This window comes from Ailuropoda melanoleuca, chromosome 5 (assembly GCF_002007445.2).
Source record: "Ailuropoda melanoleuca isolate Jingjing chromosome 5, ASM200744v2, whole genome shotgun sequence".
NCBI classification, from domain to species: domain Eukaryota; kingdom Metazoa; phylum Chordata; class Mammalia; order Carnivora; family Ursidae; genus Ailuropoda; species Ailuropoda melanoleuca.
This window is the reverse complement of record NC_048222.1, coordinates 5884825-5911535: the sequence shown is the minus strand read 5'-3', so window position 1 is coordinate 5911535 and position 26711 is coordinate 5884825. Positions and strand designations below refer to the sequence as shown.

The 26711-nt window shown below is 43.0% G+C and overlaps 2 long non-coding RNA genes across 2 annotated transcripts in view; one reads left to right on the top strand and one right to left on the bottom strand.

The window, feature by feature from the left end:
• Nucleotides 1-1973, top strand: part of LOC117802270 — a 105283-nt gene extending 103310 nt beyond the window's left edge. Inside the window, exon 4 of the long non-coding RNA XR_004625359.1 lies at nt 1806-1973. This is a non-coding gene — a long non-coding RNA (uncharacterized LOC117802270). The remainder of the gene's footprint in view (nt 1-1805) is intronic.
• LOC117802269 overlaps nt 1-26711 on the bottom strand; it is a 51939-nt gene that overhangs the window by 19180 nt on the left and 6048 nt on the right. The gene's annotated exons all lie outside the window — the stretch shown is intronic.

The following is a 26711-nucleotide window of genomic DNA, read 5'->3' as shown; positions in this document are numbered from 1 at the left end:
GGGATAATCAGTGGACTTCAAAAATACAGAAACTTGTAAATAAGACACAATATATACAAAAAACTTCAAACTGAAATTTTTTTAAGTAATTTCATTTCTAGGAATGTATCCTAAGCGGATAATCCGGTGTACTAAGTCACACATATAAGAGTAGTGTTATTTCAGTAACAGGCATGAAGTCCACCTTAGCACTCTTATTTATTTTTTTTAATACTCTGTGTCCAACGTGGCCCCCAAACTCACGACCCCGAGATGGAGAATCGCAGCCTCTACTGACGGAGCCAGCCAGGCGCCCCAGGCACGGAGTCCATCTGATGCCTGGGTACCACGTATTCTCTCTAAACAAATTAAATCTGGTTTATCACCAGTAGCCAGGGCCGGTGGGGCACTCCATCAGTCATTTTTCTGAGTTCTAGGTTTCTCTGTTGTCCTTTGGGATAGTGGACAATCCTTGGTTTAGGTAGTACAGGAACTTAGGAGAAGGTACAGTACCTGGGAGTCAACTATCTAGGCTTGAACGGACCTCACAACCTTCTGGACCTAACTCAGCCACAGGGATGTACAATAGTCCCCAGGTTTCCTCGAAGGCCCCCATCCAAAGCTCTGGCCCCTCCAGGATGCCCCCACCAGCCTCCTGAGGATTCCTTCCCTCCTGAGGAATCCACCCCTCCTTGTGCCCAGTCTCGGAATAGTCTACCCTTCTGCTTCCGGTCTGGCCCTTCTCCCTCTGCACTCTCTGAGTTCAAAACCTGCAACCCTTTTCTCTTTAGGACTCCTAGTTTATTGGACTTCAGTTGACTTTCCTTCCTGAACACATACTTTTGCAAGCAAAGACCTATTAACTTGCTCCTGGGACCAAGGAAAGGCCAGATGGCCCCAACTCAAAGCTCTATGTGAGTCCTTAGAAAGAGAAGGGAAGACCTCTGTTGCTTTATAATGAACCCCCAGCCTAGAAAACAGGCCTAGTTTATGCCCAATGCATTCTACCACATTAAAACTTTAATGCCATCCAATTACATCTATACTAGTAAAAATCTGGAAAAGTTTAAATGTCTCACTGAAAGAATTGTATATTGGAATAATACACAGGGCTCTGTTTTTAAAAACCGTTTCAGTGATTTGGAAAAATACTCTTGATATGCTCATTTAAAAAAAGTAGGTTACAGAGCAGAGTATGCAACTTACGTCCAATCTGTAGACTTTATTTCCACACAGGCACACACAAACAGGGCTTATCTCAAGAGTAGTGGGATTATAGTTGAGTTTTATTTTCCTTTTCATGCTTCTGTGCATTTCTCCAATTCCTTTCATCTATTTGTATTACTTTTCTAATGACACTTCACAGTACAATGGTGTGTGTGGGTGTGGGTGTGGCACGGGCCCTTTTTCTGGAGTAGTTAATTCACGTGAGGCAGCGAGCCATCTTGACTTATTGGTTGGGAATAAGAAGTTAACTTGCAAAGGGCATAACAATGTGAAAAGCAAAATATAAAATACAGAAGAGGTAGGCCAAAAAATAAATTTTTACCAGGAGAACTGTACTATAGTATTTTTTTTTTAAGTTGTTTTAACTCTCTCCTTTAGAGAAGTAAGTGACAAGTATCTTTTTCACTTTGGCCAACATCAGCTCTTGGGCACATGCAACTTTCAGAAACAGGCCTGATGTCCGAATACCTGTGTTCGATGGTGGGTCTTCTATTTACCATGTGATGGAAAACAAGTCAATCATCTCTTTAGACTTTCATTTTTTCATCTTTCTTTTTTACTGTTACTCAAAAAATACTTCTCTTTTTTTGTTTAATTAGGCTCCACGTCCACCATGGAACCCAATGTGAGGCTTGAACTTGCGACCCTGAGATCAAGACCTGAACTGAGATCAAGAGTCAGACGGACGCTCAACTGACTGAGCCGCCCAGGCGCCCTCAACAAATACCCTAGCGCCTGCTACCTGCCAGCCGCTCTCCTAAGTGTTTCCGCAGATGTTAACTAAGGTAATCCTCATTCCTACGCTATGAGGAGGGAGGGCACCGTTATCCCTACTTCATGCGTGAGGAGACTGGGAAACAGAGGTTTGAAACCCATCAGAGGTCACACAGATCGTAAACTACAAAACCAGGATTCTAATCCCCGTGTTTTTGCCCCGCTGGATGAACTGACGTCATCTGCCATTTACTGCGGGTGAAACCCCTGCCCGGTCCCAGGCACAATCCCTGTCCCTGCTCCCTAAGTCTCTTCCTCCCTGTCTTCTGAGGTTTCTTATGGAAAACCAATTGAGAAAGCGATCACATTCACGCCAGGTCTTATTTTATGAAACAATGACTTTCCTTCCAATGCATGTTAATTTCTGAACTTCTAAGTCACCTATTCGGTATTGAATATGGGGTTCAGTGCAGTGAAACAGAAATCCCATCTTTAGCTAGCTCAACGAAATGGCCCCTTCCGTCCACGGCCTTCAGTGTGGCAATCCTAGGGGTCGCCTGCCTAATTCAGCTGACTGCTGGCTTTCAGAGTAGGTCAAGTAAAAACAAAACAAAGGAACACAGTTTGCCTCTTTGATATGCCAGGAGAGAGAGAAAGCACTATTTTTACTTGGTAGAACAGACCCAAATACAAAGCAGAACTTTCATACTTTTTAGAATTTAGACTACGTTTAAAAAATTGTTTTGAGTGGGTGCCTGGGTGGCTCTGTCGTTAAGCGTCTGCCTTTGGCTCAGGGCATGATCCTAGGGTCCTGGGATCGAGCCCTGCATCGGGCTCCCTGCTCCTTCTTCTCCCACTCCCCCTGCTTGTGTTCCCTCTCTCGCTGGCTGTCTCTCTGTCAAATAAATAAATAAAATCTTAAAAAAAAAAATTTTTTTTTTTTTTTTTGGATTAGAAACTCTAACTGAAGAATGGGCTGGCTAGACTTTAGCTGAGTAACAGCCTTCTCCCGTTTGCACTAAGAGTAAAGATGTATTTACCCACCAGTGCGACAACTACCAACCAATCAGGCTTTTGGAGAACCGAGACCTCCAAATGCTAGCTCAGGTTTAGGCCTGCCCCAGCCTTTGCAGGGCCTGGGCGAAAATTCAGCTGGCCTCCCCACCATCACTCCTCCAAATATTTAAAAGGTACCAGTCAAGCCAACGTGTTGTTAAATAAAATAGATTCCGCTCTCTTACCCTGACAAACGCAAAATGAGAATTGAGCTTGGGATTCTCCCTGCTCTAGCGTCCATCTGAGTGTGGTGGCAGTATGCGTGGGCGGTAGCCTCTGGCCTCCCTCCCCCCCTCCTCAGCCCACCCCCAGCTCCCTGCAGCATTAGGAGAGGCTTCTCCCACCCCTGTGGACATCCAGCCCCAGGAAGCTGCTCCCCACAGCGTCCTCCGCCCACCTCTAATTCCTGGGAGTGTCTACACGGGCAGCATAGCTCACCCTTAGCCACACAGGCCCTGGTGGTGCAGGGGTGTCTGTGTGGGAGTTCAGACTCCAGGGTCTGGATCCCCAGAGCATGCTGGAGGCGTGGGGTAAAGCACCGGCTCTGGGTGGATCTGTCCCCTTGACCCACCTTGTCCCATGGGGAAGGCTGGGACAGGGAAGGACAGTGAAGGGGCAGAGCCAGGCCCTCTGAATGCAGCTCTCAAAAGTGTGGGCCCAGGGTGGCAGCCCCTCCTGCTGGGTCTAAAGGCTGGATTTCTCTGGTATATCCTCAGTCATCTGCTATGTTTTGTGGGATGGGAAGGATTAGGAAATGATGTGGTAGAAAATTAATCTTCCATGATGCTACCTTTGATCTTCCTACAGCTTAAGCCTTTATTGAGTCCTGTGCGTTGATTCCGTGTCACACTGAGCTAAAAGCTGGAAGCATTTGTAGACCTTAAAAAAAGAGAACTTTAATGGGAAGTCCCTCGAGATAAGCAAATTTGGACACAGGAAGAGAAGGCACTCTGCTAGGATCTATTTTTTTTTAATCAGGGTTTTTGTTTTTGTTTTTGTTTTTTTGTAGACTCCACGTCCAATGTGGGGCTTAAACTCGGGACCCTGAAATCAAGAGTCACATGCCCTCCCTACAGAGCCAGCCAGGCGCCCCTGCTGGGATCTGTTAAATAGCCCTGATGGAAGGAGGGCCAGTTGAATTCTAGGATGATGGCGCCTTCTGTTGATGTGATGGTGATGGTGATGACAATGATACTGACGTATGGCAAGTACCAAGCGGGTGCTAATAAGGCATCATATATATAGTATATATATTAAAATGTAATTTATAATTATAATATATATATAATTTATATTTATAATTATATATAACATACGATTATATATAATTATAATATATTTATTAATACATTAATTATACATATTATATTATATTGCATATATATACTTTAATACTTAGCCAACTTTTGAAGATGTGGAGCTCAGAATGCTTCCATAACTTAGCCTGGAGTAACACTGCTAGTGGAGTCACAATACACATTATAATCCGGTGTGTCTTACTACAGAGCCTCTTACACAGACCATTATAACAACTAGTACTTGATAAAAATAGGCACATTGGTGGAATTCCAGCCAAAGACAGACCAGCCTTCACTACTTTAGTATCTACTGAAAGATGGCCTGAGGGAAAAGCCACCTAGAAAGAGACCGCCATGTGTAGGTGGGACCAAAGCCTGGGGAAAAAAGCACTGAGAATCCCTGCACCCCCACCCAGGGGCCAGGGCCAAGGACATAACTTGAGGCCTTCTGTGGTTACTGAAGGGAAGTGCTACGGACCGGAACTAGTGAGCAGACACTTGGCAGATTTTGAAAGCACGAAGATTGTCTTCATTCCTGGGACGTGCATCAACGCAAATCTTAGAGAAGCTTGGTCTAGGGTTCAGTTAAGAGAAGGATGGATAAATCTCATCTACAAGGCTGGATCCAAGAGATGATGTGAAGAGGTCTTGAAAAGGCAGTCCTTCACTCATTTTTATTAAGACCAAGAGAAATTAATCCCTTTAAGAGTTCTTGGGATTCTTTAACTCGCCGTTTTTGCTTTCTCTAACGATTTCCCTGAAGTTGCATGCAGTAGCATGATTTGAAAAATGAAGAAATTTGTTCCCTTGTTCTGAGGGGAAAAAATGAGGAGTTGGGAGAAAGTGGAAGAGAGAAAGCTGACTGGGAAAGTAGGGCAGGAAAGGGAGAGGCAAAGAGGAACCCACACCGAAGAGCCCTCGATGATTGTGGAAGAGGCACGGGTCAGCGTTCACGGGCCTGCAGGAGAAAGGAAAGCTGGTCCAAGAACAGAGACAGACCCTGGCAGTGAATGATACCGATGCCGGGATACCAGTATTCCCCGGGCGCAGCTGGCGAAGGCTCACTAGCAGTGGAGACCGAGACTGGGAAAAGCCCGCTTCCCTCCACCATAAATGTGGGCTTTGTACATCCCCAGTTAAAACACAGAATCATCAGGGTTTGCATCAAACCACTCATCATGTTAAAGAAATAGTTACTGCCTCATAAGCAATAACAGTACGGGGCGCCTGGGTAGTGCAGTCGTTAAGCGTCTGCCTTCGGCTCAGGGCGTGATACCGGCATTCCGGGATCGAGTCCCACATCGGGCGCCTCGGCTGGGAGCCTGCTTCTTCCTCTCCCACTCCCCCTGCTTGTGTTCCCTCTCTCGCTGGCTGTCTCTGTCAAATAAATAAATAAAATCTTAAAAAAAAAAGTAATAACAGTACATTGTCCTTCAAAATTCTTTCTTCATCATATATAAATTTTTTTTAAAGATTTTATCTTTAAGGGGCGCCTGGGTGGCTCAGTCGATTGGGCATCTGCCTTCAGCTCAGGTCATGATCCCAGGATCCTGGGATCGAGCCCCGCATTGGGCTCCCTGCTCAGCAGGGAACCTGCTTCTCCCTCTCCTTCTTCTGCTCCCCCTGCTTGTGCACTCTCTCTCTCTCTCTCAAATAAATAAATAAATAAATAAATAAATAAATAAATAAATAAATTCTTTAAAAAATAAAAAAAAAGTAAGAAGATTTTATCTTTCAGTCATCTCCATACCCAACGTGGGGCTCGAACCGACAACCCTGAGGTCAAGACTCACACGCTCCACTGACTGAGCCAGCCAGGCACCCCTCTTTCTTCATCATGTATAAACTTTACTTAAAGGAAAGCGCTACAAACAAATATTGAATTCTAGTTAAACACTTCAGTAGGCATATCCTTAGGGGTCAAGCGTATTGACACCTGCAACTTCCTTTGAGATGCGTCAAAACAATACGACGGATTGATGGATGAACAGGGAGATGGACAGTTGGGTATATATGTGACCAAGCAAGTAAAGTACCATTTATAGAGTCTTAGTATATGGGGACTTACACATTTTCAGCTTTTTTGGATGTTTGCAAATTTGCATAATAAAATGTTGGAAGGATTCTCTTTCTAGAGACAAGAGGCTCTCTAAAAAGATAGTACACAGAAGATTTTCAACTCTTTTTTGGTGGTGCCACTTAAAAGAAAGCCTCACTGAATACCTGCGTATACCTGTTTCTTTGGTCCCACCTGCACTTTTCTCTTTGGCGGCCCTATTATAGCACAAATATTCGTACTTGGTAAAAGCACATTTCATGACTCCACACTGAAAACTTAGGGGGAAATACACTATGCCATTTTTTTCGGAACCTATTAATCGGAGAAATCCCGTAGCAACGAAGAATATTCTATTTGGTTGTATGTGAAATGCGTGTGTTCACTGTAGTATCGCACAAATACGAAGTGGAGGTTAATCTCTATTGTCCCTGAAAAGTTGTTTTGTTTCGTTTTTGCTCGAAGCCAGACCGTAAAAATGAGCTGGAATCTAAAATCTAGTAATGTCCAGAAAAGACCAGTTACGAAGTGATAAAACTTATACATTCTTTTTTTTTCCTGATTCATGGGATATAGTTGTTTTTTTTTTTAATCAAGGTAAAATTGGTACATCACATTATATAAGGTTCAGGTGTACAACATAATTCAGCATTCGTGTGAACGACAAAGTGATCACCACCAGAAGCCCAGTTCCTGTCCATCACCATAGAACTGACTCCCGGCACCCATTTTGCCCACGCCCCCGTGCCCCCTTCCCCTCTAGTAACCACCCATCTGTTCTCTGTATCTATGACACATCCTGTCTTCAAGCACGAGGCATTTTGGTGGATTCCAGGAGTGTGCTTGTGGGTGTTTAAATTTTAAATCACCCCTCCTAACTGCAATCGATGCTTTGCAGTGATTGGGAGTTAGAAGCAAGGAGGGAGGGGCTGACTTTGTACCTAGCTTTTTCTTGCCCACTAGGAAAAAAAAAAAAATAGAACACTACAAAATAGTGTTAAGCCATAATTGTCTGAGATTCACCCAAATTAACCCCAATAGTATACTTCCACGGTTGAGTCTTTATTTTTCAAGTTACCTGCAACTGTAGTTATTCTTGTAGTATTTTTTTTTTACCTACGTGATGCTTATCTAGAGTATTCTAAGTAAGGCATATCCATAAATAGTGAATAAGTTGCCAACAGGAGACTAAAAGTTATTGAATGAACTTTTTTTTTTTACATTCTGTATATTTACATTCAATTACTTAAATAGCATTTGAAAAAAAATTTAATTTCATGGAAAGACTGGAGTTGAAGGTTTTTAAGTTAGTGAGCAGCTCTATTTGACTCTACCGGTTTCCTGCGGCAAAACAATTACATTTCAGTATCATCAAGCACTAACATGAGATAGTGTTAACACGACTGGCACTTGCATCCTGAAGAAATAAATCCCTCATTTTCCAAGAACATAAAGTATAAATACTTGAATCATAAACTACGAGCTTCAAAGTGGCTATCTCTATCAAGTGAATATACTTAGTTTCTGAGTCCCCAAAAGGTAACAAAAGTCTGATTTCCAGTTATTCTTAGATAATTTTAGTGTGCTTGTATCACTTAAATATCAGACACATAAACCAGTGTGTTCAATGATTATCCTGCTCAATCTATGGCTGTTGAAGAGCTTTAAAATATCAGAAATGAAAAATTCTTTGTAGAGTATCAAAATTATGTGTTAATAAAAAAAGAAAACACTGGCCCATAGACAGCGTGGGTTTGTGAAAAGCCCTTTGTCACTATCAGCCAAGCCGCTTTCTTGAAAGATAAGAATAACGGGTTCAGTATTAGAAATGTGAGCTATCTAAAGAAAACAGTAGGGTAACATAATTGGCATCTAGTGAATTGCTTACTATTTTTTTTTAATTACTAAGTAAAACTGTTTCCCTCTTTCCTTTGAAAAGCATTAGAACCTTGAATGTATTTAGATAAAGGGAACAGACATTATATTTCAATCACTTTTTAAAATACTATGTTTTCATTTATATTTAGAAAAAAACACAGAAAAAAAAGTTGCTAGTTATGCTGAGGATAGTGACAGTAACAATAAATGGAAAGAAAGTACAGCATAAAACACATCAGCCCACCGAAACCAGACAAGAAGAACGTAATCAGTTATCCTAATGATTAGAAATATGACTTACCTCCTTCTGACAAAGGTATTTGGGGGTGTATGGAAGGGCGAAAGGCACAATAATGGATTGACAAGCACATCAGAGCTAAGGGTCTCAAGCAAAACATTCACAATATTAGACAGGTATGTTTCAAACCTACCTTCCTCCCCAAGGACTATCATCCCTCAGAAACCCTGCCTTAGAAAATCAAACTTAAATCACTTGACTAGCAGGAACCCACACCCTATCTTCACGCTACTGAGAAGTAAAATTCCAGAAGTCACCGTGGCTCTTACATGGTGGCACAATGTCTGTTCTCCAGCGAGGCTTTATGAGCCATGCCACTTTCTCGGGGGGGGGGGGCACAGTTACCCTGAAATGGACCACACAGGCGGTCCGAAAAAGTCCTCTTTAGGTTAGACCCCACTAGAGAGCCAGCAGACATACCCACAACCAAAGTCCCAGCAAAGCTGCATTTAATCACTTGATCAGAAATGCGTGCTTTTAATAAAAGCTGCACAGTTATTACTGGATGTGTCTCCTGAGCTCCTCTTCAATCTGAGAGGTGGTTTTTAGCACATCACACTAGGATTAGAATGTCCTGAAGGAATCTCTAACCTGAAAAGCAGACAGGGATTTCGAAGAAGAAACAAAGACATGCACTTCATCTTGATTGCATTTTTAAACTACTCTCCCAGAACAGAATCTTTCCTCCCTTCTAGTAAACACATGCTTGTATACATTAAAATAAAGAGGGGATATAAATTAACAAATCCATGCTCTCCTGTATCAAGGCATCCACCCCAAATCCAGGACAGGCTCACCATTTGTCCCCAACAGGCATTTGGGGTGTAAGCATTGGAAAACAAAAAAAAAAAATGCAAAAATGCAAGAACACAAAGCAAACGAAAGAGGCAATGCAGCCTAGGAGAAGGATCTCCGCTAGGCTTTCCGAGTCAAGGTATTTATTTCACACACCGCCTCACTTTTGTTCCGGTGCGAGACAGATCCGCGGATGCCAGGCATGGTGACGGACGATGGGCACTAAAACCACACCGTCAGTCTTAGCAAATTAGGTAAATGAGAGATCATTTGGTGGCGTGCTATTGTTGCTATTGTAATCATAGTCCTTTTCCCTGGTAATGGTGCTTCGTGATGAAGTGCAGTTCTCACAGGATAATTGGGAAAGATGCCGAAAGATTCAGGGATGCAGCATCTGGTTTTAAAAGCTCTTCAGATTCAAATTGGCATTTTACTTTATCTTGAAAATTTATTAGAGATTCAGATCATGCCGGTTTAAATGGAAAGGTGAAAGCGGGGTAATTTCAATCTATGAATTATTCAATCTCAGCCTGGCGAAATTGCCATCCATGAACTGATGCTCTGACAGTCGTCTCGCAGAGCCTCCATTATGCTTGTCACTTTTATTTCTTTATCTACCATCTCTTTCTCAGTTACCGAGCTTTGTCCCTTAGGGCTCCGCTTCAAAAACCAAAGTATTTCGAATTGGCAATAACCTAAACGTGCTGCTGTCTCCACAGGCTGCCTTTTTTTTTTTCCTCCAAATCATTAAAAACCACATCCACGATGGTATCTGTTAGGCTCCTTGATTAGATAAATTACAAGGTGCGCGCACGCGCACACACAGGCATGCGCGGGAGGGCATCCCTGCGAAGAAGAGTTATGTTCTGCTAACATCGCAAGAGAAGATAAAGTGATGCTTCCTGCTTCTTTCTTTGTTGTCAGTGTGACCCATCCCAGTTGCGTAGCATCACGCAGAGAGGAGCCAGTACTAAAGCAGGCTTGCCTGGCACCCTGCTTTCCAACCAGAGCAGAGGAAGACTGCACCGAAGGCAGGCTCATGCAGACAACTGTATACCTAGCAAGCACGATTATTTAGGAAAATAAGAAGAAGCCATCAGATGACCGGAATCAGACTGTCATTCTCTCTTTGGCTGCACTCAGCAATCCTCCACTGATGGCTGGTCGTGTCCCTGCTAGTCGACAGCTGTCCCCGCATCCAGAGAGGACTAGGATTGAATTAGGTCAGTGAGTCTGGTTTCTCCTTTACACCGTGTTCTAACTGAGGAGCGGGGCCCTGCGCCAGCTCCCGTGACCAGCCTTAACTGTGAGATGGGAGAGTCCCATGGGTTCAGTTCGGTGGAGCCTCCTACACAGGCCCCGGCCACAGCAGCCACGGCCACATCAGCCACAGCCAGCCTCGTCTCCTTGGTCCTAGCCTTTATTCCTGCAAGTAGAGCAGCGTGGCATGAAAAGCCCGCAAACCGTTCGCACAGGTGGCGGGGGGACCAGCCGCGCTCCACCAGAGGCGGTGTGGCTGCGAGGCTCCGAGCAGTGCCTGCTCTGCGGCGAACTCCCGCTGCCACGTCGTGCGCATTCAGACTGCTTCTCTGCTCCTGGCTAACCAAAGGTAAAAATACTCCTCATGTAAGGAATGCTGAGTAGTGGCAGGAAAATGACACTCTAAAACTCGGTCGCTGCGCGCCTAGCTGTATGCCCCGGCTTCGCTGTACTGCGGCTGGGAAACTGCAGGAGCCGGGGCTCTGGCAGCCGTGATCGTGATCGTGCAGCAGGCAGCGGCTGTGACGCAGCAGTCAGCTGACTCGCAGGGTGCTCCCATGCCGAGTCCTCCCCAGCATCAGGCCGGTTTCCAGGGTGGCACCGGTCAGGTGACCTTGAAGGCACAGCCGTACAGGAGGAAGGCAGCCTGCCTCCCTCTGCACCTGGCAGCAATCCCCCACACCTGGCAGGGACAGCTCCCGTTCGTTGCTTTATCTCTGGGGCACAGTTTTTAACTCGCAGCCTTCAGGACTTAACTATTTCTGCCCTGCTTGGTAAGATGGCAGGTAATTCTGGAGTGACCACTCCGACGTGAAAATAGGCTGAAATCATCTCTGCCACCTATTGTTTTAGTTAGCTTCAGCATCGGAAGGAGAAACATTCCTGCCTGTGTTCTGATTGGAAAAGCACACTTTTTTTTTTTAAAACAGGCAGAAATTGCCTTACGCTACTTGTCTGCTGTAACGGACTAGTAAATTGTACCCTAACGGGATGGTAAGAGCAATAGGGAAATCTCGAAGGTAAAGGAGTCCAGCAGTAGTCTTCAGTCGTCGTCCAGCTGCTGTAAAGCAGTGTGCGTGTGCTAGTACGAAATGCAGGTTGTACATCCCAATTAATCTGACAATGGAGCAAAAAGCCTTATACGGTATTACCCCAGTGGTTTGAGGAATGCCGAAATAAGAAAGCAGTCATTACCCGGCATTTGTTTAATGACTGTAATCATACTGAATTAATTTAACTTGCTGCAATGTTTAACAGAAAGTCAATTATAAATTTGTGCTAGAGGAATAACAATATAGTATGTGCATAGCACCAAGGAGACATCCTCTGAAGATCATCTCATCTCCTCAGCATTTACAGAGCACTCAGAATGTGCTAAGTGCCTTACAGAACAATCGGTGACCCGCCTCTCTGAGGACAGGTGCTTACGATTCGGGGCCATACATACATACATACATACGATCTGAAGAGCGCACAGAGCATTGCCCTATGCTAGGCACTTCATAAGGACTCAGCAGGGGTTGTGGTTTTTTCCTACAAATTTTATTTTTCTGTTTGCTCCGTATGGGGTTGTCTTGACATGAATCCCACTCGAAACCAACAGGAGGTCAAAACTAGATGAAAGAACTTCATCCATGCAATTATAGAATTACTGTATTGGGGATACTGTGAGTGTTAAGATTAGAAAGACTAGGAGTATTTACGTGAAGAACTGATTCTACTTTGAGGCAGTGGGTGGGTAGGAGGGAGCCCTAGGCCCATGCTGAGGGATGCTTCCTGCAGAGAGCCCAACAGAGGTCTTTCCTTCCCATTCTCTCCTTCTCTCATTAGAGAATCCAAGTTTCTTAAGTTCACCTTGCTACCTTCTTTCAAAATCTGTTACCTGAAAATAAGCCCCAAATGATACAAATAACTAGTGAGTTTTAGCATCACTCCTAGGAGGCACTTACACTTTCTGAGGAAAATAAAGCTTCCAGAAAAGTTATGGCGATCTATTGGGGCATTTCGAGCACTAATTCATTTCCGAGGGGCAAGGCAGCCTTCTCCTTCATCGTATGGCAGGTCTGTGCCCGTGGTGCTGACCTCCGCACAGTGTAGGTAAGGCTCAGCCTTGGAACCTCCTAAGGCCGGCGTGCACCGTGACTGTGGGTGGTCAGCGTGGGACCCTGGGGCCAGCGAGGGAGACGCTGGCAGCATGCCTCCCTCCCTCTAGGGCATGCCATCCTTGCTTATGATTTCTCTCAGGTCCTTGCCCACCAAGAAAAAGTGGCTCAAGCGTTGGTATTTTTAAAAAGCGTGCCCAGGTAATTAATTCTACCTGGTACTCAAGATTGAGAACTACTGATTACATATGAAATGTATTCCTTTTGCCAACATGTGAACCTGCGGTTGGAAATTCAAACGTACTGTGTATATTTTAGTTGAATAGCAGAAGGAAAAAATAAAAATGAGTCCTTCAGTTTGCCTACCTATAATGTTAAAATTCTGTACCGGTCAGTAAAAAGAAAATGATTCTTAACAGAGCAAATCTATATGGCTGCCGTACACCCACATATCTGTGATGGGCGACAGTCATGTGGTCGTCACACCCTCGCCCAGCACCTTGGTCCTTCCTCTCTTCCAGTGCTGGCCGCCTTGTGTTGAGACTTTTTGTTGATCTAGTGTCCTCCTCAGTGGACTTGAGAGCTCTCCGGGGGCAGGGGCAGGACACACATTCATCCTGATGGCCCCCCAATTCTTTCACTCTGCCTGGCAAGTGGCGTGTCTTCAGTATTTGCAGAAGGAAAGGGGGGATGCTGTTAGAGAGGAAAGCCCAGAGACACCCAGGTTTCCCACAGAAGGACAATCAGGCTTTCCTTTCACAGCAGACTATCCTCAAATACCATGGTTCCCAATGACTAAAAAAAAATGCTAATTCTCAACCATAAGTACTGAATTAAAATCTCTGTAGCAAGTAATTTAGAAAAGGGTGTGAGTGCGTGTGTGTGTGTGTGTGTAAAATGGATGATGTGGTTTATGAAAGTCAGTCAAAACCTATATGTATTTAATGACTAATACATTTCTCTTAATTTTAGGTACACAGAAATAGAAGGCACACATTTCATCTTCCTTTGCATTTTGCAGAACGAGGCCAGGGAGGTGGTGGCTGTCCAGGCCTTCGCTAGAAGTCTGCCCTCTCCAGCCTAGAGAAGGAAAGATAATCTCTTCCTAAGCTCTCTGGAAATGTCCATTTTGATACGTGCACTATTATCTATTTATTTATTTATTGGCCACACACTCTCTGGCAGTCTGAGGAAGTTTGTGGATCACTTATCAGTACTTTTATATGCATATGCAGTACAATAAACAGGATTATCAAGGAAACTAATGGTATTAAATATTCTAGCTTAAGAACTCTTGCCTTGGAAAATCCAAATACTTCCAAGGTGAAATTGCAGAGTGACCCTGATGGTCTCTGTTCCCACTTTTATCCAATAAGAAAACAAGTTCAAAAAGAGCCAAGACAACATAAAAGGGTGGGAAGGAGACTAGATGACGGTATTTATTGAACTTCATTAAACCTGAAATCACGTTTCTTCTCCAAAGTGACCTTTTTAATGACTAGCAGATTCTCCATTTTCACATTTAAAAGAACACACTAGACTTTCCAAACTGTCAACTCAAATCATATGGATCCTTCCTAAGACCTTAAAAAAAATAACATGGAGGCAATTTATTCTTTCATCTTTTTGTTTTACAGATGAGGGAGACAACTGGAGCTCAGAAAGACTGAGTCTAGCTTGCAGCAGCATGTAAGTAAAGTGGCAGTAGAGCCCGGGGCCCAAATCTCCTGCATCTGCATCAGCACCCCCTCCTTGGACGTATTCAGTCAGTCATGTGCAGGAATTGTGAAAGCCGGCTACGAAACCATTGGCAGCTTGAAATCAACCACACTGAGACTATTTACACCACAGAAACGGGCAAACACTACAATCAGGGTTGTTGTTTTCCCTCCGGAGAGCTGACTGACGTGGTGTGATATATTTAATTATGCCAGCTTCTAATCACGTGTTCTTTCATTTCAACCCCAGAATCCAAAGTGCTTAAGAATATGAAGCCTAATGGTTCAGCATGAAGCTCTCAGGTCAGAGGGTCTTTGATCCTATGCCACTGATTATCTGTATGGCCTTGGGCAAGTTCATTCCCCTGTCCGGGATTCAACTGCTTCTGTAAAACAAAGATAATAATACTGTGCACCCCAGTGAGGTACATTCGTGATGCCGTGCTCACACATGCTAAGCAACCAATGGCCATTAGCTGTGATTATTTTCCTCCTCTTCTTCCTTCTCCTTTTCTGATTCCATGCTCATCATAGCACACTGACATTATTTGCACTGAGATGGGTAAGGATATTTTTAAGAGATTACAGGCAAAAAGCAAAAACACCCTCCCCCCCCAAAAAAACCCCTATACAACCAACTTGGGATTCTGGAGAGTGGAGGGTTAGCCTGTGGTTCCTGACTTTCGTGGGTAACAGAGATTGGAAGGGCCATTGTCATTTCTGCATAAATTCTGTGAGCATCACAATTCAGAGAAATTATTGAGCGATGTGACTTCAGCATGGTTTTAGAGATCTTAGAGAAGACCGATTAGAAGTATACACTGTATTCAGGGTCTTTAGGCAAAGACCAAGTTGCAGACTGTACACAAAACAGGCAATCATGGGGCCTTGGAGGCCACAGCAGTCACATAGATCCCTTCATGAATGTGTTTTCCCTTGTGGAGTCTAGCGGCCAATTTGCACACGTGCTGAGATGTACTGTATTTTTCAGAGCTAAGAATTCCTCCCTTAATGAGACTGAGCTTTAGGGAAAGAGGCTTTGCCTGCAGGCTCTGGGGGACTTAGTCCACAGGAGCAAGGAATTGGAAAGTCAAGTTGGCTCTGTCTGGAGGGCGACAAGCCAGGGAGACACCCCCGGCCCCTTTCCATTGGCATTGGCATGCCCCTGGAATGGGTCCCACAGGTTCTGTCCCATCTTTTGGACTTCTCTGAAGTCAGATTGCTATTGAACACAGGACTGCTGTGACAGAGAGAGGGTAGACGAGCAGCTTGGAAGAGGTGGGGCAGAACCACCCTACTTCCGCTCATCCCAGCCCAACCACAGAGGAGCAAAAGGGGGACAGTGTTATTACCATGGAACCCTAGGTTCAAATGAAATCCCAAGGGAATACAGAATGACGGCATGCCATTCTGATAGACTAAGTGTTACAGGCAGTAAGTTCTATCAGTTCAAAGACAGGACAGGTCACCTGGCTCTCCTTGCCCTGCCTTTCCCACAGGCTCGTCTTGGCCCACGTACTCTGGGCTTGCTCCTTTGCAGAGCTGAAGGGCCACTCCCAGAAAATGGCATCAGCTGGGACAACAGGAACCCTCTAAATAGCCAGGCTGTGGCCCTGGAGACATCAGCCTTCCAGTCCCTGAAGAAAAAGATGTTTTAACCCAAATACCAATGTATAATAACAGAACTGCAAAAAAGAAAAATAGACACAATTGCCATTTATTGAGTGGTTGCCGCGTGCCAGGCATACAGGCTAATCTTCCCAGTCATAAATACAACAATAAACACATGCATGGGGCCTTCTATGGCCACTGTTCCAAATGCTTTACATATAATAACTTATTTAATCCCCACAACAACCCTATGAGGAAGATATTCCCATACCAACTCCATGAGGTAGGACCTATGTCCCTTTCACAAATGAGAAAAAGGAAGCATGAAGAGAGGAGTATTGTTCAGATCACACATCTAGTAAATACAGGCTTGTACATTCAAACCCACGCTGTCTAATCTGGGTTCAAATTCAAATCTTGTGCTCTTAAACACTAATATTCAAACATGGGATTCCTACAGATGAGTGTTCAGTTGTAACAGTCTTTGAGTGGCTTGGAAGAGCCTAAGAGAAGGGAGGGGATAAATAGAAACTAATCTTGGAGTCTTTCAGGGAAGGGTTAAAAATCTAAGAGTCAGTGACTAGTGAGACCCCGTCCCATAAGAATTATTAGCAAAACGGACTTTTCAGCAAAGTGTTCCTTTAAAGATATTTGAACTCTGTGGTATGCTAGTAAATTGGCTCTCTGGGGAAGAAAAGAATGGCTTGTAGTGTTTGCCAATTTCTGTGGTGTAAATACTCCCACCATGGCCGAGTTCAAGATTCCAGCAGTTTAATAATCTGTTTGCAAGATTCCCGAGTATTTAACAATTGGTTCTCGAAAGCCTGTAGGCCTTGGCTTCAGTACTTGGCAGTCTGGGCTCCAGGAGCGGCTTACTCGACTCCCTCCAGGAACCATATCATTTTATAATGCCTGTACATTCAGGGCATTATGTGATGTTCCAAGATCTTAGGTAGTCTCTTTCCTGCTCTCCCTCCCAAGCAATGTGTTTTCACTTCTTGTATTTAATGAAAGACATTTTTACTTTTGTTGTTCTTGGTTTTAAGAGGAAGGTGAGACATTTGTATTTCTCTTCCCTTGACCTTATAATAAATCTAACATATGTGCATGGCTTTTGGAGTGGGAATGACTCTTGGCTGGGTAAAAGCTTTCCTCCGTGAATTGGTCGGCCCTTGGGAGACCTGAGAAACCCACAGATGTTATGTTGACACATACACAGGCATGCGCACACGTGCGCACACACACACATGTGCATTCAACAGTGTTTACTGTGAGCCCTCTGCAGCCTGGAGCATGTCTGAACACACAGCACTCACCAGTTTGGATCTGCACCTGTTCCCAACCACTTTCTCATACTTGAGCTGTGCATAATATTTTGAGCCCCCGAGAGCCAGGCAAGTCACTTTGTAAGTACATGATTACCATGAGGTCATGATGTGAATTCAGACCTAGCAAATGAAATGGCAATTACCCTTTGAGAAACGATGTAACTCTAAGGATAATCACCATGTTCTGTGTAATTTTTTTTTTAGATCTTTGGGGGTACTAATTTGTAAAGCACATATAACCAAATGAATAATTATATAGCAAGGGGCTGAAGGCAATTACAAAATAATTGCATGCTATTTGATCCCTCTATGAAAACAGGCTTAATAGAATGTTCCCCTAAACTGTTACTTGTACCTGTGGAAGACTTTAAGGTTATTCTTTTTCCTTAACTCTTTTGAATAATGTTGCTTGGCCAAATGTACTAAAATATAGGCCCTAAGTGTAGGTTAGAAACTCAGTATAAAGCTTGATTTTTTTCCCCTATGTTATAGAAAGGAGATTTAAGAGAAATTCGATACTTTATTATAAAATAGGCCTTGTGTTAGATGACTTTGCTCATTTCCAGGCTAATGTGAGTGTTCTGAGCACATTTAAGGAAGGCTAGGCTGAGCTATGATGTCCGGTAGGTCAGGTGTATCAACTGTATTTTTGACTTAGGGTACTTCCAAGTTATGATGGGTTTACTGGGATGTAAGTTGAGGAAGATCTGTATAGAATTACTCAAAATTTTTAAGAATATTATTAGATTAGTCTTTGGATTTTAAATAGCATTTCAGACCTTTAAATGTTCACATGCATGTGATTTGCCCAATGTCTTCTATCTCCTGGCTCAAAGATTCCCCCCCCCCATGCCACATATATGTACTTTTTTACTTTTATCCTGATCTTTATTAGTTTCCCTTCCTGACGTAAGATGAGAAAGAGAGAGAGAAAGGGAGAAGGACAGCCACATTTGTTATGAGAATGAAATGGAGTAAGAAGCTGGGGATACGTGGGACGCATTTTGCAAGCCCGTACAGAAGCTAGAAAGAGTCCCGCATTAATAAACACACAAGAAACTTGCCCTACTATGTATTCTAAAACAGACTGCAGTGATGATCAACTTTAAAAGCCAATAAATGATAACAGTGTTGAGTATCTCATGTAAGTTGCTGAACCCTGTACTGAAACTGAAAAAGGGAATGGTTGTGTGTGTACAGAATGATTGTAAGCGTATTGGCTGTTTACCCTCATGACTGTGTGGCTGACCAGGAGCAAAAGCTTGTTACCGCTGCCCAGCGTCACAAGATACTATCAGACCCCATATCACTACCCTGGGAAAAGATGAAAATTCAAAGTACAGTTTCTACTGATTTAGTATCACTTTTGCACATTGTGAAGCCAAAAAAAAAAATCATAAGTCAAACCATCATATTGTGGGGGGCCCCTGTAATCTAGAATGATCTACTTGTTTGCCGCTACTCACCCTCCACCCCCACTGCTCCCGGACCCTGCCTCTCACTCCATTCCTGCCTTTGGCAATTTCTTGTGCTGATCATGCTTTCCAAATGGTCCAGAATGAGAAACGACAAAAAGCCAAAGAAATAATCTGGTAGAAAATTATTTCTTGTATTTTAATAAGAGATTAATTACAGTTGACCTTTGAACAAAATGGGTTTGAACTGCATGGGTTCACTTATATGAGGATTTTTTACTGTCTTGTACTATAAATGCATTTTCTCTTCCTTAGGATTTTTTAAATAACACTTTCTTTTCTCTGTCTTTATTGTAGGAATATAGTATATAATACATATAGCATACAAAATAGGTGTTAAGTGACTATTATCTGTAAGGCTTCTGGTCAACAGTAGGCTATTAGTAGTTAAGTTTTTAGGGAGTCAAAAGTTACATGCAGATTCTTGACCACACAGGGGGGTGGCCTTCATGCTGTCCAAGGGTCAACTGTACTATTTACTTCTACTTTTAGGAAATTTTAGAATTTTTCCTTGAAGGATATTGTTTGCTCCAATCCAGTGGATACAGAAGTGGCCTAAGAGCTAAACTTTGCCAGCACTGGAACTTTCCAACACCACCAGTGTTCTTAATAAAGTCTAGGTGGTGGAGTTTAGAAATGTAGTTATATTATACTTGCAATTGAAACTTGTGGTTTTCCAAGCCTTTGTGAAATTATCTACTTCCAAACTCTGTTGCCAAAGTGACTCAGGTCTCTTCCATCTCCAGAGGATGTGGTGCTGGGGGATGACAAGTATGGGGGTAGATGCAAACTGATGATCGATGATCTTTTCCTAGATTCTTCATGTCACTAATGCTCATTCCACTGATAATTAAAAATGGAACAGCCATTTTTCATTTACTTTATCATTCAACATGCCTTTGTTTCTATGATAAGTTAAATACGGTCACAGGCACCAAAATCATTTAAATATAAAAGAACAGAAATAGATTTCTTCTGTTAAGCATAACATAATGAGAAAAGTGAACGACAAGCCAACAAAATCATTGCAGAGTTTAGGTTCACCATTTCATGGTGAATTAAAAGTCATGCTGATTTAGTAGAACACATTTGTGAAAACTAGACTTCTTAACAGATTTAGGAATGTTTTCAAGATGCATATCAGATAAATGATGAGCCCTTAAAATACAAGCCTCCACCAAGTACCCAGTTAGTCAGCTTCTTTGACTTACAAAGATGGCTGCCACTGGGGATGGACTTGTATTTTAAAATTGCAGGGGATGTTTGACATAGTTGGAAATTGAAAAGGGTATAACTGGAAAGTGAGGTGGAGACAGCATATGTTAAATATTCTTTCATGAAGTGTGGTTAACAAGGACTCGTTAGAAGTCATAGTTTAAAAGGTATGTAGTGCTTCAAATGAGGTTTTGGAGGGCTATTTATTTAGGATGGAAACTTTTAAAATAAACTTACTGGCTGAGGAAAAAAGAATTGGAAGAAAAGGACAAGTTGGAGGGAGCTCCAGAAAGACATGGGACAGGGCCAAGAGCAAGGTGGAGGTGTTGGCCTTGGGCATCCTTCTTACCCTCTGAAACTGAAGTAAAGATGGCTTGGGTACAGGAGGACTTAGCAGTTCCCATCTGTCTGAACCTGGCTTCCAGAGTTAAGAGCAGTGCTGCAAAAATCTTTTGATCAGAGACAGAGACTGTTATCTCCCCAGACATAGATATTGTGATACTATTAATGCAGTCCAAGATTGAATTAGCTTTTGGGGCGCCTGGCTGACTCAGTCAATGGAGCATGTGGCTCTTGACCTCAGGGTTGTCAGTCTGAGTGCCATGTTGAGTGTAGAGATTATATAAAAACATAAAATCTTTTTTTTTTAAGGATCGAATTAGCTTTTTTAGACAATAAATCACTTTTCCTTGGGAAATAGTATAATATAAAGGTAAATAATAAGTGTTCTGGCCTTACGTTCAAATCCTGGCCTACCCACTTACTAGCTGTAGGATTTTGGTCAAGTTATTTATAATTCTCAAATTTCAAAAAAATAAAATAAAAGAGATAATAAAAATAATAAATCTTCCTCCGAGAATTACCCTGAGAACTACATAGGAGATAACTAATAGTAAACATTCAGGAAATACAAACTATTATTTTGATTGCTGTTACTACTCTTGTGGTAAATGAAAATCAGTAGATATTTTTGTAGGGTCATTAAGAAACATTTCCCCCATTCTATCTATGTCCTGTTGATTTTTTTAGACTCAGGGGTAAGACTTTAACCCTACTGAATGGTGTGCATGTTAGATTCATTTTATTGTTCCATTCTCCTAAGATCCTTCTGTGTTCTGACGCCATCACTCCATGTATTTATTGCCCTCTCCAGCCTGCGGGTCTGTGAACGTCTCGAGAGTCCTGGGGCTGCCACTGCTACTGCATACCCTGTATCCCCTTCCACCTCCTTCCCTACTGACAGAGGCTAGGTCTGGTTCAACCCAAGCAGTGGGCTCAATTGCAGCATACTGTCTCCCAGCATCCCTTGCAGGTAGGAGCAGTCATGTGACACAGTTCTAGCCAAAGAGGCAAAAGCACAAGTCACCACGTGGGCGTCCAGTATGTTTATTAAAGCGGCTAGAGCCATGAGAATGAGAGCGGGATCCTAAGAATGATGCAGGAGAAGGAAAAGGAGCGGGGGTGGGGGGGGGCTTGATGTCCTCGTCTGCTGCTGTGCAGGCCCGTCACTGTGCGACACCACAGTCCTTGTCATGACGAAAACAACCCCTATTTGGTTCCGCCTCTGCCATCAGGATTCTGTTACATTTAGCAAATGCAATTCCTTCCTGCTACATAGATGCCATCTGTAATCTCATCTAAATGGGGGGGGGGGGGGTCAGGAAAACTACACAGAATGGAGCTAAAGCTAGAACACTACAGCGTNCACAGAATGGAGCTAAAGCTAGAACACTACAGCGTATCTTTACAAACCATCTTCCACTTTTACTCCAGATTTCTTGAACTATACCTGACGTATACCATTGTGTAAGTTTAAGGTGTACAAACATGACGAGTTATGTACATAGCTTAACATTAATGTCTTACTTTGCAACATGTGCCCATAGGTAATAGTCGCACCTGTGTTGGCCTTTGTCTCCATGATTAGGTCATTGAGATTGTGTCTACTGGGTAGGTGGTATCATTCAGTATAGATTTGTAAAACCAAAGGGGGTCATGCAGTGATCAACTCCTTGTGGTACAGACAAGGGAACTGGGGCCCCACTCAGGCCCCCAGGAAGTCCTAAGGTCCACGCGCAGCCCATAGTCTCACGGCCAGTGTATACTGCATTGCACCACCCCGTTTGAGTCAACTCGTGCACACATTCCTTCTGTCTTACACTCTCGCTTCAGAATCTCATTTTACTTTACCCCTAATTATATTATTAACTTTTAAAACATCCTCGGGCATCAATGCCAGACTAAAGAAAGTGTTTGTTTTCCAGGTGAGCACTCTTTGGTTCTCAGTACCCTGGTGTCCTGTCCACAGTCACAAAGAACCGGTAATAAGGCAGAAGGCTGAAGACTGCTTTTGCAGCTATAGGAAGGAGACTGAGAAAGGGCCTCGAATGCCCTGTTGAACTTGAGGTGGGTCACTCTGCCCCCCGCCCCTCTCCCCACCCCCGTTGTTGGGATCTCGTAAAAATGGCTTTTCCCCAGTAATATCTGTCGTGCTTCTAAGTGGAAAACCATTTGTGGATCTATCGTATCACCCTGAAACGGGACAATACTGGCACAAACATTTCCTTGATATTTAATAGCTCCCTAACTCCCTCCAACTGCTGCAGCTGCCCTACGACAGACACAGGGGAGATTAGATACGGCATTTGCACCTGGCCAGCCATAAACTGCTTCCCAGTTGCACACGAAGGTTAACAGGCCCAATTCCCTTCCCTCCTTAGACCCAGCCTGTGAAAACATGAAAGAGAGCTGTAATTATTGATAAACAATAAAAACTTCTGTGGCGTGTGTAACATGAATGGATTTATTTACCTGCTCGGAGTGGAAGCGGACCTTTTCCTGGTTGTTGACATGCCTCCTCTTCCCTGTGCCCTTTATTTTTTTTTTTCCAAGATTTTATTTTTTTAAGTAACCTTTACACCCAATGGGGAGGCTCGAACTCCCAGCCCCGAGATCAAGAGCCACGCCGATAGAGCCAGCCCGGAGCCCCTGCGTTATGTGCTTTACATTCCAGTGTCAGACGGTAGGGTTGGTTTCTGTCAGAGGGAACTCATGACTGCGTGCTGTCAGCCAGCGAGTGAGTCTACCCTTCACAGGGCAGGAACTTTTCTCTCCATAAGTTTGTCTAGTTCTTTCTGGTGCATCTGTCCCCCACCCCCAACCAGGCTTTGCTCTCACGACCCCTTTTTTGTGACCCAGCATTGATCCTGAGGCAGGACAAGTGGGGCTCAGCTTGGGAAGCAGGGCGGGGCTGAGTGCAGTTCATGGAGTCCCCTCCGTAATTATGATTCAGGGGATCCTGGCTGGCTGAAAGCAGGATTAAAATGAGTTTATAGACTTCTGCGGCCAGCTGTCATCTACTTAGCCACAATGTGGTAATTTGAGAGCATAAAAAAGAGACTCCATATTAGCAGATCATTTGAATGTGCCCCCCTCTTTTCCCTCCACAAATCCTAACGCTCTACACTTTTGTTACCAGTATGTTATATAAGCATGAATCATTCTGAGAAGTGAATAACTCCTTTGACCATGGGGAGTTCAGAGGCACACAAGGAACTTTAGCTGAAATGGAAACTTGCCATACTGGTGACACTTTCCACTCCTGTTTTCTACTAGTTTCTAAACTTTTCACGTACGAGAGCCCATTTTTTACCCAATACTAGTCATTTTGTTTTAGTCTCTGTGGATTGAGATTACCAAAAGCTGCCATGAAATCAGCATAGTTTGTATTTATTAATCATCACAACAGTCACTTACACATGAAAAATAGTACGTATATGCCAGGACATTCTTTATTCTGTCCTGGATAATACTTGGTATAAATATAGATTTCAGGACTCCTTAACGAAACTTCAAGGGTTCCCAGGGGTTCGAGGGCCAAATTATACAGTCACTCTTCGAAAGAGTGAATGACTCTTGCAGAAGGAATTTAGAGAGAGGGCTGTTAAAAGAATCTTCCAAAAACTTGCAGAATAAGATCTTTGGCATGCCATGTTCCACAGGACAGATGAAGGGAACACTCGGAAGCTAGCTCTTGAATTTCCAGCAATAACTGTAGGTGTTACGCTCCTGCAATTTGACCTATGGGCACTGTATTTTTTTTAATGGACCAATGTAATTAGATAAAATTCATAATCAGCTCAAATATTTTTTTATCTTCTTGGGGTGCCTGGCTGGCTAAGTCAGTGAAGTGTGCAACTCTTGATCTCCGCGTTGGGGGTTTGAACCCTATGTTGGGTGTAGAGCTTACTCTAAAAAAAAAAAAAATTTTTTTTTTTAGTATCTTTTATCTTACTATAGTGCATAACCCTTAACTGGTATAATCACTGTACATTAACAACAGTGACTACACTTGAAAATCCCTATTTGGTAAAACTAAATTAGGCAAAGCACAGAGTACAGAATGCACAATCTGATTTAATTTTTACATGAGATTATTAACCAAATACTGAGCTATCGCATATCATCTAAATCACGTTCTCGCCCTTTATTCAGGCCTGTAAAATAATATTCATGTCATCGGATATGTTTTAAAAGGTATTTCTAGCTTCATTACCCTTTGGATTTGAGGCAAGCAATGGTTTCCACAAGAGTCTCCAATTCACACCTTCAAACACAGAGCAGAATTTAGTGTAAATTATAGTCCTTTCTTCTCTAAAAAGTGCAAAGAAAAAACACACTGTATCTCATTTTTCAATAATCCTCAACTGTTGATATTTCCTCCTGGGAGTCCACGCTTCCTGATGGAATTACGTTGGGTTTGTAATCTAAAGAACCTATGTTTCACTGGGTGAGAAGGAATGAAAGGATCAGCCTCACACCTAAGCCAAACTATTCCCTGGATAATCCTCTCCCGAGAGCAAACAGAAAAGGCAAAGAGAAAGGTCACATGAACAGCTCCAGCCTGCACAGCCCCAGGAGGAATACTTCGAGACTTGCTTGGGTGCCTAGTTACAAGAACAATCTGGTCCTTGGTGATAAAAGATACACATTCCCATAAAGTGTTTATACAAGTTAAAGAGTGACCCCCACCAAGCAGGCAGGGAAGCTGATAACCTGTCCTAGTCAGGCTGCCCAGAGAGATCTTTGAAAGCCCAGGGTCACACTCACATAAACTCAACTGCCCTGATGATCCGCGGCGGACCTGCCAACCTCTTAAGGCTTCGCACCTATTCAGACCTTCCAAAAGAGCAAAAATCAAAGGCTTCGCTCTCAGTCCTGTTCTGTAGCACAGGGTGCATTCTTCACAGACTGTAACACCTTCCTTCACCCCAAAGACGCCGCCTCCCTCTCCCCAAGTCCACCAAAGAGCTCGCTCTTGCTGGATTTGCATCCAGGTGCAAATTCATACATGCGGTGGGAATCCTTCATCCAAATGCAAATCATTTTGCAAGATCAAAATTCTTTTGCAATGAACAGTAGGGGCCAGCCTCTACGAAAATTTGCATTTTAACTGGTAATATAGGTACAGCCATGGGTTAGAGAAATGAAGGGACAAAGAGATCATTACAAAAACAAATTAACAAACAAACGAGATATGAATATACTCTATTAACTGTCTACATTTTTGAAACAGGAAGAGACAAGAATTTAGAATGCTGAAATGCATCCAACTGAAAAGGGGCAAAAGGAATTTTAATGAATTACAAATAACTTGAGATGTAGACCGGATAATTAGAGTCTCCATTATTGTAACTCAGTGGAAAACTGGCTTGATTTAGCCCCGTTTAGATGATTGCTTGTAGTTTAAGACAGCTAAGTTATAAAGCCAAGCTAATATTAGAAAAAGTTAAAAACATTTCCAGCCAAATATTTTTAAATGACTTGCTAATATTTTAGGACACTGTTTTCTATATTATTAAAAAAATGAAACCAGAAAATGTCCCCAAATTTAGTTCCAAAAGGTCCTGTGTTCATTTGTACGTTATACCATCCTCTATAATCCAAATACATTGACACTGAGACACCAACATATCCAGAGTCAGTGATCTGGATAAGCGTAAGAGCAATAAAAATGACTGACAGAAGTACCCCCCACAATTTGTGAGATAGAGCTGTAAGTACCTTGACCATTGAGGAGAGCCCCAGTGAGAGCATAAACTTGGGCAATGACCCATGTCACATACCCTTGTCCTCCCCACCAGACACATAGATTTATATCCCTGGAGCTTTAGGGTTAGACACTGGCCCTCTGAAGACCTGAGTCCCCTCGACACACAGGCTAGAAGTGGTTCAAAGCTTACCTAGAGATAGATCCCCTAAATCTGATATGCAGAACACAGTAAGATCAGCCCTAGCAACCATGGGGGAATGAAGGACACCAAGAGCATTTTCTCATTTCTAGGCTTTTCCAACTGTGGTTAAAATTGGTCATGGACAATAATGAAGAAGACTGCAAGTTTCTTTGAGCAAGTAAAGTCTCTTGCCACTGTTTTTTTCTGCCAGCTCCCTACCCCAAGCTCAGTGCCTGACATTTGACTTTTAAACCGTTGACTACAATAGGAACCAGAGGCTAGATTAGCGGACAGACTCAACTTGGAATCATCTCATGTGATTACTGGCACATGATAATCCCCATGTGTCTCTCTTCTACTTTTTTTTTTAAATATTTTTTTATTATATTATGTTAGTCACCATACAGTACATCCCTAGTTGTTGATGTAAAGTTCCATGATTCATTACTTGCATATAACACCCAGTGC